Genomic DNA, 20,568 nt, shown 5'->3' with positions numbered 1-20,568 from the left:
AACTAAGTGAAAACTGAAAACAATCTAGCAAGTTAAGCATCACTGTAACGGTTAATTAATTACTCATGCAGAAGCAAAACAACAATGACACATGATATATGAGGATAAATGCATTCCTAATAGTGTGCCACAGCCAGAAGGTGCAGTGACTGTTAATCTGTGACTGCTTAGATAATGTTGTTTCCAGTTCTCCAAATTTTGCAAACACAACTGTCATCCTCCTTCACACGGAGGAAATGTGTGACCTTCCACAGTCACTTAACCTTTCTGTGTTTTCTCATCTTGAAAATGATAATGTCATAATCAACAAAACTCCCATGTGAGGCGATGGATATTTTCTTCCTCACTTTTGAAGCTGTTTTATGTAAAGCAGTGTGAGTTCTGCCAAACATGCTGTGGTATAATGAGAATTTTTATTAGAAGTCATACTGCGAGGCTAGTTAGCTGACTTAGAGCAGAAGAAATAGAACTAGGATAGAAGGCTGCATTCTTATGTGAGTAGACGTATCCATTTCTGTGAAACTTGATCTGTTTTATGATCTCAGAAAGCCTTTTTGAAAATGATTGTCAAGGATTAAAAAAGATGAGGGGTGGCAGAGATTTTAAAGAGAATACTGAAAGGAAGGTCTTGGAATCACTCTCTACTTTGTCTGTCTTAGCTCTTTGTTGTATATTAGAGCTATGCTAATAGAAAATCAATTTTGAGTTAATTACTTATATTAAAACAATTATTTAATTTAAATTAAAATTATTTAATTTTAATTTAAAAATCCAGGCTACAGCAAAAAATCATAATGTGCTTGACAAATAGTTCATCATTTCTGAGATTTTGAAGCCCTTTATAAATTGTCCTTAAAGCAGAGCATGATCTTAGTGGGATATATGTCTGAAGTTCTTGATATTCATACATAAATCTGAGTTTTAACGAATGTTATTTTTAAAGATAAAAACTGGAAAAAAAGTTACTTTCACTTGTTAAATTACTGTTGTTTGAGTTCTAGAGATTGGATCAGAATAAACAGTCCTCCCTAAGTTTGATATCAGAGCTCATCTAATTGGTTCTGATAGACAATAAGGAATGAGTATCAAGAGTGACTCTGAGGTTAGTAGGCCTGCATGCGAGTTTTGGTTTTCCTTACATAGTACATTACCAAAGCTTCAATGTAATTAACGGCAAGGTAACATACAGTGGATACTTACTGTTTTAGTCAGCACAACATCCTGTTAGTTCTCTTACAATAACAGCTTCCTGAGTTTCTTCTTGGTCTTCCCAGGTGCCAATGCAGGAGACACAGATGCCTGGGTTGGGAAAATCCCCTGAAGGAGGATATGGCAACCCAGTCCAGTATTATTGCCTGTGAAACCCCATGGACAGAGGAGCCTGGTGTGCTACAGTCCATGGGGTCGCAAAGAGTCAGCTATGGCTGAGTGACTCAGCATGCACACACATTTTTTTTTCTGTGAACTACCCTCCCTTGGATCCAGCGTTTGTATTTCAGACAATGCTGAATGTGCCATGTGGCTTCAGAGGCAGGCACATGATTTAGGCACAACCACAGAATATCAATGGTATCAAGCAACAGCCCAGGATCATAGTTGGAATTATTGGAAAATGTATAGGATGTAAAAACCAGACGGGTAGTAGGATTTTTTTGTTTTAAATAATCTGCTTCTGGGTTAAGTCAGCACATGCTGCACTTAGTTTCTCGGCGGTGTCCGACTCTTTGGGACCCCACGGGCTGTAGCCCACCAGGCTCCTCTTTCCATGGGGATTCTCCAGGCAAGGACATTGGAGTGAGTTACTATGCCCGCCTCCAGGGGAACTTCCCAAACCTGGGATCGAATCCAGGTCTCCTGAATTGTAGACAGATTCTTTATGATCTGAGCCACCAAAGTCAGCATAGTGGAAAACAAAACAGCTGGAGGGTACAGAGAATCCATGCAACATTGTTTGGTCATCCTAACCCTCTGCGCCTGAGCACAGAATCTCCTCCTTAAAATTTCAGTTTCATGAACAAATCAATCTCATTTATTACCATTATTAGTATTACAAAAGTATTGAATACAGAGTAAGATTTGTAATATTTATATTCTTATAGGAATTTTGTGCATATAAAGTTATGTTTTTGGCATAATGACTGTAAATAAGTACTCAATATGATTTGTCTGTGTGTTACCTGAGTCAGTACAACAAGGGTGTATATTGTCATCCTGCTTATTTAAATTATATGCAGAGTAAATCATGCAAAATGCTGGGCTGGATGAATCACAAGCTGGAATCAAGACTGCCAGGAGAAATATCAACAACATCAGATATGCAGAAATGGCATATCTGAGTTCCTATTCACTTTATAATAGCAGAAAGTAAAGAGGACTAAAGAGCCTCTTGATGAGGGTGGAAGAGAAGAATGAAAAAGCTGGCTTAAAACTCAAAATTAAAAAAAAAAAAAGATCATGACATCCAATTCTACCACTTAATGGCAAATAGAAGGGAAGAAAATGGAATCAGTGATAGATTTTCTTTTCTTGGTCTCCAAAATCACTGTGGACAGTGATAGCAGCCACCAAATTAAAAGATGCTTGCTCCTTAGAAGGAAAGCTATGGCAAACATAGACAGCATATAAAAAAGCAGACTTATCACTTTGCTGACAAAGGTCAATATAGCTTAAGCTATGGTTTTTACAGTCATGTAAGGCAGTGAGGAGAGTTGGACCATAATTGATGCTTTTACATTTTAGTGCTGGAAAATACTCTTGAGAGTCTCTTGAACTGCACAGAGATCAAGCCAGTCGATCCAAAAGGAAATCAACCCTGAATATTCATTGGAAGGACTGATGCTGAAGTTGAAGCCCCAATATTTTGACGATCTGCTGTGAAGAGTCTACTCATTGGAATAGACCCTGATGCTGGGAAAAATTGAAGGCAAAAGGAGAAGAGCGTGGCAGAGGATGAGATGGTTAGATAGCATGACCAACTCAATGGACATGAATTTGAGCAAACTCTGGGAGATAGTAGTGGACAGAGGAACCTTGCATGCTACAGTCCACAGGGTCACAAAAATTGGACGTGACTTAGCCACTCAACAACAACAACCTGAGTCAATCTAAATCAATGACTGAACCCCACTGACACTGAACTGAAGATTGAGGGACCATGACAGTCTTCTGCAGAATATTCTCCTGGCACTAATGAGCAACTTTGTAAAACAGAACAGATAAAGTTAGAACTAATTATGTTAAACAACTTTCCTGAAATGCCTTTATGTAGCACACTGCATGTATCAGACATGTATTCATGCTCCTAGCCACCATCCACGTTCCAATCTAAAGTCAGAATCTCTCTTGAAAATATCAATACCTAGACTCCATGGGACAACAGCATAAAATTTATAAATGGATATTAACCAATGCAAATAATTTACAGTTTTAAAAGTCTGAATCACACAAGAATTAGAGATACTCTGAATCACATCTGTGTAAAGCTTTTCACCGGTATCTTTGGAAGGAGAAACTGAAAAATTATCTGATTTTACGGAGTCCACCCATTGTTAATTTTTTTTTAACTGCCATCATTTCCAGAAGCTTCTACATTTAAGGTACCTTTAATTCTATTATATGCAGGTCTGAAGCAGGAGGCAGAAAGCCTATCTGAGAATTTCAGTTCAATATTCTGGTTTCCAGTGTGGGCACACCTGAATAATCAGCACACCTTGAAGAATGTAAGAACACTCTGCCATCTGGATATATTGCACTGACTGTGGATATCTGCATGCAGAAAGAGTCTGGGCGTCTATCCCAGTGTTCCTGTGCAGTACTCCTTTAACATGGAGAATTTGACTTCACAAATGGCACAAAAAAATGCATACTTAAGAATCTTATAATAGAGCTGTTAACACATTAGCAATCTGTTAGCAGTCTGGACTGTTATGAGCAAGAACCTACGCACAATATGAACCATCGTTTATTTTTGGCCACACCAAGAATGTACAACATTTATTTTAATAAACTAAGACATAAAAAAACAGGTCAAGATGCACCAAATGGGGTACTGAGAGACAACAAAACGTTGTTGGTTCTTTATAAGGACAAAGGATAGATTGGGAACTTGCAATTTGTTTTTAATTCTCACAAATATAGTCAAGTCTTTCCCTTGGTCACTCTAGGAGAAATATCAACTACCATGTGACCTTTTTTTAGTGGTGATTGGTTGATGTCATTGTTTACAGTCAACAAGAATTGTCTTACAGAGAGATACTCCATTGGAAACATATCACAGTATGCTCTTCAGTTCAGTTCAGTTGCTCAGTCGTGTCAGACTCTTTGTGACCCCCGTGGACTGCAGCACACCAGGCTTCCCTGTCCATTACCAATTCCCAGAGCTTACTCAAAGTTACTCATCCATTGAGTTGGTGATGCCATCCAAAAGTCTCATCCTCTGTGTCCCCTTCTCCTCCTGCCTTCAATCTTTCCCAGCATTAGGGTCTTTTCCAATGAGTCAGTTCTTCACATCAGATGGCCAAATTATGGTCTTAGCTGGTTGCGAAACACCAAGTTATTTTATTCCTTTTTGGGGATAGGGAGGTCCAAGTCTACATACACTTGTACATGATTCTGGTGGAACATTTTAAGTGGGAAACTGTTTAGGGTTAATATATGTGTACCAGTGGAGAAGGCAATGGCAACCCACTCCAGTACTCTTGCTTGGAAAATCCCATGGACTGAGGAGCCAGGTAGGCTGCAGTCTAGGGGGTCGCTGAGAGTCGGACACAGCTGAGCAACTTCACTTTCACTTTCACCAGCATGAAAACCAGGGTGTTCCTGCAGATTATGACACACATCTGACCTCTGAAAGTTAAGCTTCTGCAGGGAAGAAGCCCATAATTTGATTATACATAACACACATACAAATTATGGAGGGGCTATGTACATTTTTGAATTTTGGTCTTTCTCTTGGAATCAGAGGAGGAAAATTACTGATTGAAAATCAGAGGCAAAAGAAAACAGAATCAGGGTTTTGGTGTGAAAGCAGAGTCTTCATGTGCAGTGCACAGATTGCACTTGCATAAGGATTACATATGTAAAGTGGATTTTTCCAAACTCAAAGTATAATGGAATCTTTGAAGAAGAATGTTTGTCACAGATGGGATGCAATTTCAGACATAGTAACTTGCTTCATAGAGAGGTGGGACCAGAGTAAGTGGCATCATGAGTACAACAGAATTCTGTCCAAGATGAGAACTGCAGCGGTAGAGCTGTGATCTTCATGAAGCACAAGTAATTTTTATGTTTTCTTTTCACTTCATAGCGTAAGTAACAAAATAAGTTCCTCTTGTTCCTTTCTGCAAGTTTCTTTTTTGCTTAAGTCCATAACCCACGACCATACCTCTTTTCCTGAGAATAAACTATTGATCCCGTTTTGTCTGACTGACATGAAACTTGGATGAGCTAGCCTTGTTAGGTTGAGTCCTGAAGAGGCAGGGCAAGGGAGTGAGGGTGTTGGAGGTTCACAGAATGGCTCCCATACCCCAGGGCACGGAGACAGCGAAGAAAGAGGGCGACCATTCTAGATTGGTAGGTGGCCGTATAAGTCTGATACCCATCGGCACCAGTACTATGGCACAAGCTTTTGATTTAAGAAAAAGTATTGTGAGTTCGGCTGGCAATAAGACAGGAGGCCAGGCTCAAATCTGTCAAACTTCTATAAATCAGGAGAGGACAGCTCGTATGCTGAGGTCCTGGCAGGGCAGGATTTCACTGCTGGAGGGCTCTGGAACTTGATGATTTATGGGAAGGTGTGGGGAAAGGGCTTCAGCAGCACAGATTTCTGGGTAATAGATTCGTCCTTTTAAAAAGGGTCCGGGACGTTCAGGTTCCGGGTCATACCCTGGGTTCTTTGGTTCCGTGAGAGGGGAGAGTTTTGAGGTAAAAACTCTCTCCTCTGCGCATGTCTACTGCGTGAGTCGCAGTTTCGTTCTGTTACAGCTTAAAAACAGTTCAGTATCTGGTTAGAAGCAGGATAGAGGCAGCGTGAGGTTGCCTCTGTGTTGGCGGCAGGTTTAAGAAGCAAGGAAACACGAATAACGCTTGTCTTGGGCCCCCGCGAGAGGAAGAAATCACCTTCTACACCCACCTGCCAGAGTCTTAAAGTTTATACAGAGGCTTCAGTAGCGTTCAGTCGCCTTAGCTTCAAAATGGTCTCAACATCACCTTTCTCTCTCTCGAGACTACTCCCGGAACCAGCTCCTCGGGTGGGAATGATGGCAGAACACACACTCTAAGGACAAGGGAGAAGGTGAGGAGCCCCCAGTTGCCTGGATTCAACTTGAGGGTCAACTAGTGAGCACAGCCTCTAGATGGCCTCCTCCAACAGGTGTTTCTTATGATTGAAAGTTCACTGAGGCAGAGGACAAGTAGGTAGTTCTGTAGAGCGCAGGTCTGCGTTCCAAAGAAGATACTTGTGAGTTTTAGAAACAAGTTGTAGCACTGAACTCTGCAGTTACAGAAAAAGGAATGGTGGACTTAAATGGTGAACGGGTGAGTAACTCCTGGCATCTAGACTTTTTTTAGTGAGCTGTTTGTTGCATGGAAAGGATAAATTAATTTAAAAGGCATAAGATATTAGTGATTTTAAGAATGCTATTAGTAGAAACGCAGCTGTGAGTAAGGAAATAACCATACTTACTAGTGGGGTTACAGTTTCAGTTCAATTCTTATTGAAGAGATACTACTTTCTCTCAGGAAATGATGTGGTCATGTAATCCATTACCATGGCACATGTATCAGCTTAAGTGTTTGTAATTAAGTCAAATTATTTAAAGTATAATAATTTTCAGTAGGAAATTATATAAAAAAGGACTTCAGTTTGGTCTTTTCCAAATTCATCATGAAAAGTCGCTGATCACATTTTCAGTAATATGCGGACTTTTAGATTATATAAAATTAACTTTCATGAACTACATTTAATCTTCTGGAGATAAACTGAAAAGATGACTATTTCAGTTGGCAGGACTGGTTGATCATTCGTCTCTCATCGACATTTGGAAAAAGAAAAGAGAGAAGACAAGACTCCTAAAGGTACTGTGTAGAAACGATTTCCTTGTGTCAAGATGGTCAGTAGCCCCAGGTGTATTTAACTATGGCTGATGACCCAGTTAAGCCAATTAAACTACCCTTATGGTTCTTGTTTCACTCAGAATTTCTCTCCACTTACCTCTATTCACTTGCTTATTTGCACCTTTTGAAACTACTAAGATAACTTCCAGAGATAATCACAATTTTTTGTTATAAAAATATGTCAGAAATATTTATTAGTTTTAAAAACATGTGAGAAAATACATATTTAAGGAATAAATTTGGTATTAACAGTATTATTTGTAATATCCAGTTTCAGAATTCCTGTCATACTGTCATGCAGTTCATACAAATAGTGAGTTTTGAAGAGTATGATTTTGCAGCTTGTCAAAGGCATTCCTTAGAGCATTGGAGAAGTTGGTATGAAACCTTCCAGGGAGAAAAACCTGTTCCACCATTGCTCACTTATATACAACTGCTTAACTGGCTTTTCTTTCTTTAGACAACTATGAAGGCCACTGTTTTACAAGGAACTAACTTAGGAGTTAGGAGTAAGTAAGGAGAACTAAGTTAGGAGTAACTTAGCAATTATGTAAGAAACTGGAATTAGTCCAGTGAACCTTGTGAAAAAACAATAAGAGTCCCAGAGGATAGAAAACAGAAATACCTAGTTTCTGAGTCACATACCAGCCTGCCTTGGTTAGGGCATAGGTATTAATAAAAGAGTCTCCTCTCAGTGTAGGAAACATCCACTTCATTGAACTGATAATGAGATTCACATTGGCTATGGGGAAGTATGTATGAATATATGTTGCCATTTACCAGCTTCATAATCTTCAGTAAATTACCAAAATTTTTTGTGTTGAAGATGCTTCATTGGAAAATGGGTATAAAAACAATATCTACTTAATTGGGTTATCATGCAGATTAAGTGAGTTAATACTGTAAAGCACCTGAACACCTCCAACATTTTAGAAACATCTCACTGTTTCTGTGCTATACAAAAACAAAGGCACCAGGATGAAACGATACGATCTCAATGTTGTTTAGTTGCTAAGTCATGCCTGGTTCTCCTGCAACCCTGTGGACTGTAGCCTACCAGGCTTCTCTGTCTGTGGGATTTCCCAGGCAAGAATACTGGAGTGGGTTGCCATTTCTTTCTCCAGGGGATCTTCCTGACCCAGGGATCAAACCTGCATGTCCTGCATTGGCAGGAGGATTCTTTTTCACTGAGCCACCTGGAAAGCCTTTTGTGCACACTAGTTTTTATTAAATACCAGATTTCCGTTTCCTCATTCCATTTTCCCATATGGGAAAAGAAAAGACATAGACATCCTCTTCAAACTGAATGATAAGCTTTAGAGTGTGGTCATTGGTTGTCACACTTCCTGCCTGGGTTCAAATCCTGACTTCGATGTACATGTGTGATCTTAGGTAAGGACTTTAAGCCATACTATGCTTCGTTATTCTCATTTGTGAAATAACACATAGTACCTTCCACATAGAGTTTGCTATGAGGATAAAATAAAATAATGGCTGCTAAGGACTTACTCATTACAATGCCACTGTAAATTTTCAATGATGCTGTTTTTTATTATTATTGCTAGTATGTTACTGCAGACAGCTCAATAAAATATTAAATCAGTATATGAAAGAGGGTAATATTTTTCACCAAAGTTGGTTTTTTATGTCTTTTGGTTTAATGAATGGTTTTCCAACATATTTTCATTATTGGCACACCTATGAATTTAGTGAATAGTGTGAAAGAATGAAGTAAAATGGATGTAAAAACAATCTAAAAAGTAAATTATTTCTTTTTCAATCATCTCAAAACTAATATCATTTTATTTAAATATATAAAGTGAGGTATTTTATTACCCAGGTGATTTTCCTACTACTTGAAATTATTACTTGTCCTAATAGGAAGTATATCAAAATGAGACTCTAAAATTTTGCTCTCATACTGCAGAGATGGTGAAGAAGAGCTGTGAAAGCAAAATGGAACAAGGTAGAGATATTCAAGACTTGAAATGTACCCTGGGGTCTTAAAGTCTGGGGGGGAAAAGAGTTTCATAGTTCTACTTTCATGAAAAATATGGATTGAAAAGGAGTAGAAAATCTGCCCTTCCTCCCCCACCAGTTTCCATTTCAGCATTGAAGTATCTCAGTTCCCTGGACAGTAAAATACGGTTGCAAAATGATAGATGCCTTTCCAGAGGCAGTACTGCTCTTCAGCACCATTAATATTTTAAGTTTACACTGAAATAGCAGGTGAGACTTCTTTGGTGGTTTTGGCTGAAGGGCAATGCTAAATCCTGAGAAATAAAGAAGCCCTTTGAAGAACAGCACCCCAAGCTCTTTTCCACAAGCTTGCTTTGATGCTAGATGAATTATAATGGCAATTACTACTGTACTTAATTCCAAAAATTAAAGAAAAGCCTACTTTCTTTCAAGTTCTGCTATAGTATGCAACATTTTTTCAAAGATACTCAGACTCATTTGTTACTTGCCTCAGGTTCTGCATGGATTGCTCACCCTTCCAAAACTATAAGTAGGTCTTTCTGACACACCCTCACCCGAGATATGTAGGTGTGCTTCCCACCACCTAATTGTTCTGTCCTCCAAACCAAAGAGCAAAAGCATCATCCTTTTTTAATGGTCTGGACCCCTGAAAACTGCATGCTTTATTTTCAAACAGAGAAAATAGGACTCTTTTGTATTTCTCTCCATGGGGAGGCCATTTCATTAATACATTCAGCTCTTCTGAGGGCTCACATTGCTTTAGTTGATGCTTTGAAATGACTGGTTGTTATAATTCAGTCAACCAAGGCCTTTCACTTAAAAACTTTAGTTAAGGAATAGTTTTGATTCCACAGAAATAAAATTAAGCAAGCTGTCTGCTCTCATTGGGAAAAACTGCGAATGCTTATGCATACTAGGAAGAATCCAGGGGCAAGAAAATGAGCCATACCAGGTTGGAATAACTTATTATTCCGTTGTTAATGTCTTGTTAGTTGTTGTGTTGTTAATTTTTATTAAATACCCAGAAATGGGTCACTGTAATTATTGAATTCCAGTTGTTTTCACGAAAGATATAGTATAAAAATTAAAAAGTAGCTGACAGTTTTTGACGGCCGATTGTAAAGGAGGAAAAATAAATTTGCATCTGCCCTTTTGAATTTTTAGCTGAGACCCCTGCATTAAAAGATTATTAACAAGAGAAAACAAGCAGAAGTTTATTAACATGTGTAGCTCATGTACCTATGAGAGATACCCAGGGAAAAATTATTAACTTCCTGAAGTGGCTTAGTATTCAGAATTAAATATCATCTTAATAAAAGGAAGGGGAAATACAGGCCTCTTAGAGGAGAGTGAATGACTTCTAGGGAAAGTTAAACAGGATCTTCGAAGAATAGATGGGAGGTGTGACAGTTTGAGACAAAGTTTGTCTGGATATGGTGTCAATTTATAGTCATCTCTCCTCTGATAAGAGTCCATCTTTCTTGGGGGATGAAACTCCAGGGGAGGGGATCTGTGACCGCTGGTTTTCTTTTGGAGACTATGTTTTTAGACAGACAAGAGCAGTTCACAGAAAGCCTTTCCCTGAATTTGCTGTTGAATTGCTAGTGCTTCCAGTGCAAAATAATCAGTATACCAAAGTGGCATATTTTGGGGGTAGCATGTCCTAAACTCCTGCAATCATGTTCTGGTGTTATATATTCTGCCACCTTTCACTGATCATTGGTGGGTAAGATTCTGTGTTTAGGACTTTAGGTAAATCCTTCATTTAAATTTTACAGTGATTTGTGATCTAGAGTTTTGATGAAGATACAAGGAGATAATGCCTACAGAATACTTAAAATGAATGGTTTCTACCACACGGTCATTATGCAGCATATGGTAGTATTACTCCTTTTGTAATTTCTGGCTGTACTATGATGTCAAATATGATCATAAATATCTGCAGTAGTTGCAGTGAAGCCCCCCATAAAGTTCAAACATATTTGAGTAATGATTGCATTTGAAATATAAATTGATTCAAGGGTAGTATTTTTGACCAGGACCTTTCAGCTGTATTCGTTTACATCCATTGCGTACTAATCTGTATGGCTAGAAGCATGAGAACTTTTTTAAAAGGTGGTCTTAAAGAGCATGTAAGTGAGTTGGGAAGATGTCAAGGTTGCAGAACAATTATAGAATAGTAGATAATGATGTACGACCAAATGCTAAACAGTATGACATAGCCTGCTTGGGTCTTTGAGCTTGATGATAATTTAGGTAATTTTATTTTAAAGAGATAAAGAAAAACTGTTAATAATATTGATGAACTTTTTTCTGTCCAGGGACTTCTTTCAGATGCTCTCACTATTTAAAAGTGATTGTATGATCTCTCACCAAAAGTACTGTGCAGATGTGTGGTCCATCACAAGTATAACTCCATGCTCTTCATCTTAGAACCCAACATTCTATATCTTGACTCCAGTCAGAGGCCCTTAGCGGGTCTAAACAAGTGTTCTGTGCCTGGACATCAAGAGGGCTGAAGCTGGCATCTCAGTAGGCAACACTTACCCCATCCCACTCCTCCCCTTCTTTCTGTCTCTTTCGCTCATGCACTGCTTGAGTATTGGTTGAAGATAGCCTACTTTCTTATTTATTTCTTTTTAAATTTTTTTCCATTTACTTTTATTAGTTGGAGGCTAATTCCTTTACAGTATTGTAGTGGTTTTTGCCATACATTGACATGAATCAGCCATGGATTTACACGTGTTCCCCATCCTGAACCCCCCTCCCACCTCCCTCCCCATCCCATCCCTCTGGGTCATCCCAGTGCACCAGCCCAGAGCACTTGCTCATGCATCCAACCTGGACTGGCGATCTGTTTCACACTTGATAATATACATGTTTCGATGCTGTTTTCTTGAAACATCCCACCCTCGCCTTCTCCCATAGAGTCCAAAATCTGTTCTATACATCTGTGTCTCTTTTTCTGTCTTGCATATGGAGTTATCATTACCATCTTTCTAAATTCCATATATATGTGTTAGTATACTGTATTGGTGTTTATCTTTCTGGCTTATTTCACTCTGTATAATGGACTCCACTTTTATCCATCTCATTAGAACTGATTCAAATGTATTCTTTTTAATGACTGAGTAATGCCTACTTTCTAAGAGTTGTATTGATGTGCTAAAACTACAAGAGAAAGATCAGGATTTAAAGTTTTGGCTAGAGTAAATCTGCTAACTTAATAGCATTTAAGACTGATCTCTTGGATTTCCTTCACTCACCTCTCTCTCTCTTCCCCTCTAGTTATTTATTAATATTTTATAACTTAGTTTCAAAAATGAGACCGCCATACAGAAAATATTCATGTTCTTGCAATCTTGTCAGTAATCTGTAAGGTCTGCAAGATATTTTGAAGGAACAGTAGGTGGGAATTCTATCCTTGACTGTTCCCTGAAAAATCTGTGTTTTTCTTTTTTTCTGTCCTATTTTTCCTGTGGATCCTTTTCCCTTTGATGTTCTTCTCCTTTACCCTTCTTGATGAGCAGAATAGAGCTATTTCCATAAAGAAAAAAGTCTTTGTCCTGATTCCTGTAACGTCTCTCTCTCTCTCTCTCTATATATATATATATATATATATATATTATACATATATTATATATATATATATATACACCAGTTACCTGACAAAGTAGACTTGAGATTGCAGGTGGACTTAATACCTTCAATCAATTGACATTAAAATAAGGATATTATTTTGGATTATCCAGGGTACCACAGTATAATCACAAAGGTACTTAATTGGAGGAAAGATACAGAAGAAGAGAGGCATAGAGAGATCTGTGGCTATAGAAGAAAGGCACAGAGATGCAAAGATGATGACTTTGAAAATGGAGGAAGGGATTATGAAACAAAGAATGTGGGCAGCATCTAGAAGCTGCAATGTGCAAGAAAATGGTGTATCCCCTGAAAAAAGCACAGCCCTAACTACATCTTGAATTTAGTGTTGGACTTCTAACCTGCAGGATTGTAAGATAATCAACTCATGTTATTTTAAGCTAGTAAATTTGTGATAATTTGTCGTAGCGGCGATAGGAAACGAATATTCCTTCATAGATTCAAATGCAGAGTCTAGAATCCATGATGATAGAAGCTCTGTCATGATGTTCTGTGGCTTTCACAATTGCTGGGATTATGTTTTACATACAGAAGAAATTTAGTGAATTTGGTAGTGAGTAGTTGTCTCCCATAGAAAAAGGACACTCCATATGTTATTAATATACTCAGTTGAAGGAGTGTGGTGACTTGGGTATGTGTAGAGAGGCACATCTGTACTTAGTAGGGAATGTTTCTGAAGCATATTGGTAAGTAATGGTTCTAAGATACAGCTAAAATCTAGCAAAGAAGGAAGATGGTGGGATGGAGCAAGAGGACTGAAAGAGGATCATCCAAGGCAGAACAAGTGTGTTAGAAACAGAGAGGAGAAGGAGGCGCTCTTTGATATCGCTTGCTTCCTGGTGATAGAAGCTCTGCTTGGGGGTAGTCTTCCTTAAGGTAGAGTGGCAACTGGTTGATTGGGACGTGATAGGTGATTCTGAATTATTGATATGTTCGCTCACTGAGGTTACCTTGTTGTCTTTTGTTAATTGACTAAGGTCTTAATATTTTAATGCATTTAACTTTAGAATGGACTAGCCTGAGTTTTATTTCTGGCTCTTTTATGTGATATGCAGGCCTCAGTTTACTCATTTGTAAAATCAGGGAAACAGTTATACCATCTGATAAAGTTGTCAGGAGGATGATACAATTTTTACACATGTAAAATTCTTAAGTTTCTGGAACCCAGTAAATGTATCACTAAATGGTAAGTTTCATTATTATGAATATAATTATATAATACTTACAAATTTAGGAAGGTGAAGCCTCCAGTGTTAGACACACTGATGCTTCTGTCAGTTGTGCTAAAAGGTGCCCTATTTTCCTAGAGGTTCTAAAAATTGGCAGATACTACATTCCGCTCCAGTGCAGGCTTACAGAGAATTCTACTTAACGTTAAAGGAAGATGTGTTAATTTTAGCTGCCACAGCTGGGCATTTATTAAATATAAGCATTTCATCAGCAAGAACAGGAATTTCAAAATACATGCAGGCATTCTCTTACATAATTAGGACATGTAAGTTACTGACATCTGTGTTCCACATGGTTTACAAGATCATGAATTTATGGGATGATTGTGCATGACACACACAAAGTTCTGTAGGGATCAAAAGTAACATGATATAACCTAGTAATTAAAAGACACATGTTAGATACATGAAGTGATGGTTGAGAACAAAACTGTATACAATAAATTGCTAATTTTGTGCAACAGAAAATAGCCTGTTCATAACCAAATTTTAATTTTGTTATTGAAAATGATAATGCAGAGAGCTCAATAAGGTCCTGGTGGCGAGAATCATCTAGGAAGTCTGCGTGAGGAGCTTGGACTTGTTTGGGCTTCAAAATACAGTGTGGTAGAGAACAATGGAGGTGTCAGTTTCAGAGGAGAGAAATGGTATCATAAGAAGATTATAGGAAGCACGACCATATTGAAAAGTGGGAGACAATGATAACTTCTGTCTCCAAGGGGAGTTGGGTGGACGAGATATCTAGAAATATGTTTAATTCTTGGAAATTTTGCTCAGGCTTCCTAACCACCACAGATAAGGAAAAGGCTGGAATGAAGTAAATGGCCTGCAAAACACAGTGCTGTTATCTTTGTCATAAATTTACCTTGGCTTTTTCTTTGTTTTAATCTGAAATTTATGAGTACTTTATTTAAACTTGCAGAGAAAAAGAAATGAGAACAAATGAAGTAAGACAATTAGTTTTAATCTTAAGCCAACCATACCTTCTCACATCTTCTCTAAAGATGTTCAGGCTTCTTCTCTACTAATTGACCCTATTATATACAATTTGTTCAGAGGTTTATTCTGTTGGAGAAGGAAAATAAATGAGCAAAATGCAGATGTTCAAGTACCAAGCCTCATTAATTAGACATGTATTAACTAATTTTAAAGACCACTTGCTGTGCCTCAAGGGATCCACAGAGAAGTTAAAGAGATTTATTTTATGTCTGTCTGTCCTTTTTTCTGAAGTTTTATGCTAGGCCCCAAACAATATTATTGTTTAAATACTTCAATCTGGGATAGATAAATAACCACCATTTTCTCAAACATAGTCATTTGCCTATTCCACTGACATTTTAAAATATATACTTACTCTTTTATTGCCTTAATTATTTTTGCCATATTTACAGGTCAAAAAATTGTTAATCACTCAACATTTCTCCTCAATTCATTTTTTGTTTATTAAATAACTGCATCTTAGAGGTGGACTTTATGCCAAGAATACGAATGGAAGACCAGTATTCTTTGCTCTGTATAAAAATATGTATTTGGCAGAAATAATAAAACCAAAATCCTACCTGTAAATATGGTTGCTCCCTGAAAATTCTGTCTCAGAAGCCCTTATTCTCTTAGTTAAAAAGCAAGATTTGTGAAAGGAAGAATGACAAAATAAAAAGAGCATGAGTTTCTCATGATGTGCTTTGGTATTACTTCGTGCTGTGTCTAGGCACTGTGTAGAGCCATCTGGCTAACCATGGACACGGTGAGACAGCAGGGAAAAGAAAAGACAGCTAGAGTAATGCGAGCCTGTTGGTCTCCAACTAGACAGCGACACAGCTCTATTTTGCACGTGCCACAAGTTCTGTAGAGACTTAAATTTGACGTTCTCCACACTGACATCGATAGCTTATATACTAAGTAACTTTTATAGGATTATTATAGTTATATCTCACTATTAAAACTCCATAGCATTTTAACCTCCCTAAAACTGGTCCATTCATTTATTCATTGTCATTAAACAAATATTAATTTTCTATTAGGAGCCAGAAACTTTTTTTAGGTACCAGAGATTCAGTAGATGAACAAAACAAACAAGAAGAAATCCCTGTCTTCGTGAAAACCAGCAGTCAGCAGATAAATAGGTAGGTAGGTAGATAGACATAGATAGTGATCAGGGTTAAAAAGGAATGACCTTGGAAAAGGGGACAGGGAAGGATGGGCAGGAAAGGGCTCAATGAAAGGATGATATTTGATCTAAGGCCTGAATGAAATGAACAGTAGTATTGATCCACGGATGGTAAATACCTTGGAGAAGAATATCCCAGGCAAGGGAAGAGTGAACATAAAGCCCTTAGGTATGAAGAGACAGCAAGGTTATCAGTGCCGCTGGAGTAGGGTGATGGAGTAGAGGGGAAGAGAAAATCAGAGGGGCAGTGAGGGGCTAGACCATGTCGGCTTATGGAAGGCACTGCATGAATTTTGGCTTTTTCCTCTGAGTGAAATAGTGGTTATGTGGGGGTTATGGGATTATGTTCTGAGGTACATTTTAAATAATCATGTAGATAATGGATCATCTACCATTAAGAGAATGTACAGTCCCTGAAGATGGGAAAACAATTAGATACTGCTGTAATGATTGAGGCATGAGATACTGTTGATTTGGATCAGAGTGGTACTATCAGTGATGAGTTTTCTGAATGTATTGGTAAGAACAGGCAATAGATTTTGCTAGTTAATTTAAAATCAGGAATAAATCCAAATGGTTTGGCCTTAGGAACTGAAAGGATTCCAATTACTAAGATGGATAAGATAATGAAAAATTTTGGTAGGCTGATGGGGTGAAATTAAAAAAAAAACTCAGTTTGAAATATAATAATTTCAAAATGTCTGTTATTGGGCATGTAAGTGGAGACATCAAATAAATTGTTAAACATTTAAAACTGAAGCTCATAGAAGTGGAATTTGGATTAGGATACTAAATTTGTAAGGGTTATCTTATAGATTGGATTTAAATACAATGAGATTAGATGAAATCAACAAGGTAATTTGCATTGATAAGAGTAGAAAATTTAGGACTGAGCTTTGCTTAGTGGTTGAGGATATGAGATTAAATGAGCAAAGAAGAGTTGACAATAAGGAAGGGGGGAAACCAGGAGTACATGGTGTTTTGAAAGCCAAGAGAAGAAAGTTATTTAATAAGGACATACGAAATGTTAAATGTGCAGAAAGTTCAACAATGATGACATCTGAGGCTTAGGTATTCCTTTTGATAATTTGAAGTCATCAGTCACTTTAATAACAGCAGGTATGATGGAGGATTGGAGACAACAGGCTGAATTGGTGGAGAAACATTGGATAAAAGGAATATTAGGACTTTGGAAGAGTTTTGATGTAAAGTAAATGGAATGTTGGTATTACTTGAAAGGGGAAACAAGGTCAGAGAGGACTTGTTTAAAGCAGCTCATGCAGCTAATACCAGAAAAAGGAACAGCCCAATCAAAAAGTGGTCAAAAGGCTTAAACAGACATTTCTCCAAAGAAGACATACAGATGGCTAATAAACACATGAAAAGATACTCAACATCACTCATTATTAGAGAAATGGAAATCAAAGCCACAACAAGGTATCATCTCATGCTGGTCAGAATGGCCATCACCAAAATGTCTATAAATGATAAATGGCTTGAAAGGATGTGGAGAAAAGGAAACCGTCTTCCACTGTTGGTGGGAATGCAAACTGGTACAGCTGCTATGGAGCACAGTGTGGAGATTCCTTAAAAAAACTGGGAATAGAACTGCTATATGACCCAGTAATCCCACTGCTGGGCATACACCCCAAAGAAACCAGAATTGAAAGAGACACATGTACCCCAGTGTTCATTACAGGGCTGTTTATAATAGGTAGGACATGGAAGCAACCTAAATGTCTATTGGCAGATGAATGGAAAAGGAAGTTGGGGTACATATACACAACAGAATATTACTCGGCTATAAAAAGGAACACATTTGAGTCAGTTCTAATGAGTTAGATGAGCCTGGAACCTGTTATACAGAGAGAAGTAAGTCAGAAAGAGAAAGACAAATGCTCTGTGTATTAATACATGTATGTGGAATTTAGAAAGATGATCTTGCACACAGGGCAGCAAAGGAGACACTTTGCTGATGTAAAGACAGACTTTTGGACTCAGTGGGAGAAGGTGAGGGTGGGATGATTTGAGAGAATAACACTGAAGTATGTACATTGCCATATGTAAAATAGGTGACCAGTGCAAGTTCGATGCCTGAAAGAGGGCACCTAAAGCCCCAGAGGGATAGGGTGGGAAGGGAGATCAAACAGGGTTCAGGATTGGGGGGAACATGGGTATACCTGGGGCCAATTCATCTTGATGTATGGCAGAAACCATCACAATACTGTAAAGTAGTTATCCTCCAGTTAAATTAATTAAAAATAAAATCATAAAAGATGATGCTGTTAAAAAAATTTTAAAAATAGAGGCCTTGTTTATATGATAGAAATTACTGTATGTATGTAAGTCAAGAGAAGACATCTGGCAAAGAGAGAAGAAATAGTGTCAAGATGATGAGAGGAAACTTCAGGATCAGTGCTCTTGATTAGGCAAAAGATTGTGGGATCTGGTACATAAATGGAAGGGTTAGCTTTTCATAACAGTGTGGACAGCTCATCTGTAAAAGCAGGAGGAAACAGGAGGAACTTGTGGGCTGAGGTGGTTTTTGTCCCCATAATTGTGAGTCATTCTTTCATTTGGTATAAACTGTGTAACCTTCAGTGATTTTCCCATGGTTTTTCTATCTTAGAATGAACACCTTACAAGACACAAATCAATTTTTCAGAAGGTTTCTTCAGTAATAGTTGCTCATAACTTTCTTGAACACCAATAATATTTAGTAATTAATACAGCATACTTCAGTATTTAACATATAATGCTTTGTTTTGTCTTTTGTTTCTACATTTCTATATTAAAAGCTGAAGATCTCGGTAGTATATTACAGAATCAACTTGTAAGCTCGTGTGCATTTTTAAGACCTTTCTTAAATCACTATTTTTCTGAAAAACCTTCTGTGAATTCTCTGCAAGAATTAAATCCTTACCTCCTTTTGCCTCTATCATATTTGTTCCATATCTTTAAAATATCAAACTTCTATTGCAAATATTCCTATTGATCTCTCCTGTTGACAACAATTTTTTTTTCAGTACCATAATTATTTTATCTGGATATTCTTTAAAATTTTATTTTATTTTTTATTGAAGTATAGTTGGTTTATAATGTTGTGTTAGTTTCTGGTATACAGCAAAGAGATCAGTTTGCTTGTATATATATTATATATATATATAAAATATGTTATATATATATTCTTTTTTAGATTCTTTTCTATTATAGGTTATTACAAGATATTGAATGCAGTTCCTTATGCTATACAGCAGGTCCTTGTTGTTTATTTATAATAGTGTGTATGTTAATCTCAAACTCCTACCTTATCCCTCCTGCCCTTTTCTCCTTTGATAATCATAAATTTGTTTTCTAAGTCTCTGGATCTGCTTCTGTTTTTTAAAGTAAGTTTATTTGTATTATATTTTAGATTCCATGTGTAAGTGTATTGTATGATATTGTCTTTGACTTACTTCACTTAATATGATAATCTCATGGTCCATCCATGTTGCCATATTCTATTCATTCTTTGGAATAGAGATTGTTCTTATTTATATTTGTCTTCCCAGCTGTAAACAGACCATCTTATACATCATAGGTGAAGAACTTATAAATGAAAAAATAAAATGCTAGCATGATATTTCATATTATGAGCTGATTACAAATAAATTACTACTGTTACAATTTGAAATTATTTGATCTTATTAAAAGTGATTTAATTTCATAAAAAATTTAAATGGACAAAGGAAGGAGGGTGACTTACCTGTGAAAGGAGGTAGAGTATGTGTATTAGTGTTTGTAATGGTAGCTAGATCTTATTTATGGTGATTTCAGTCTAGGAATACATCATCTTTGGGCATTTTTATATAGTGTTTAATTTTCATTGATGTTTTTGCTTTATTTTCTTTAGTACAGTTCTTTCTTATTTGACTCTCTAGCTCCCATCATTTTAGTAGATGGTGTACTGTTCCAATTTCACTTTGGTTATTACATTGAATCTTATATTTGCCCAAATTTGTTATCACCATTTGCATCAGAGTGGTGTATTATTATTAGTTCTGACTTCCTTGGTGGCTCTGCTGGAAAAGAATCTATCTGCAATGCAGGAGACCCTGGTTTGGTTTCCTGGGTCAAGAAAATCTCTTGGAGAAAGGATAGGGTACCCACTCTAGTATTCTTGGGCTTCCTTGGTGGCTCAGATGGTAAAGAATCTGCCTGCAGTGCAGGAGATCTGGGTTTGATCCCTGGGTTGGGAAGATACCCTGGAGGAGGGCATGGCAACCCACTCCAGTATTCTTGCCTGGAGAATCCCCATGGACTGAGAAGCCTGGTGGGTTACTGTCCATAGAGTCACAAAGAGTCAGACACGATTGAGTGACTAAGCACACACACACAATAAAGCATTATCTATATCCTCATGATAAAATTTTAGAAATA

At 37.4% G+C, this 20,568-nt stretch overlaps 1 long non-coding RNA gene across 1 annotated transcript in view; it reads left to right on the top strand.

Moving 5' to 3' along the window:
• The first annotated feature begins 5,897 nt into the window (after positions 1-5,897).
• LOC139032454 (uncharacterized) overlaps positions 5,898-20,568 on the top strand; it is a 130,378-nt gene continuing 115,707 nt past the window's right edge. The window contains exons 1-2 of the long non-coding RNA XR_011485006.1: positions 5,898-6,292; positions 7,000-7,074. This is a non-coding gene — a long non-coding RNA (uncharacterized lncRNA). The remainder of the gene's footprint in view (positions 6,293-6,999; positions 7,075-20,568) is intronic.

The sequence above is a fragment of the Odocoileus virginianus genome, chromosome 3 (assembly GCF_023699985.2).
Source record: "Odocoileus virginianus isolate 20LAN1187 ecotype Illinois chromosome 3, Ovbor_1.2, whole genome shotgun sequence".
Lineage (NCBI taxonomy): Eukaryota > Metazoa > Chordata > Mammalia > Artiodactyla > Cervidae > Odocoileus > Odocoileus virginianus.
Note: the sequence above shows the minus strand (reverse complement) of the source record. Positions and strands in the feature narration are given on the sequence as shown.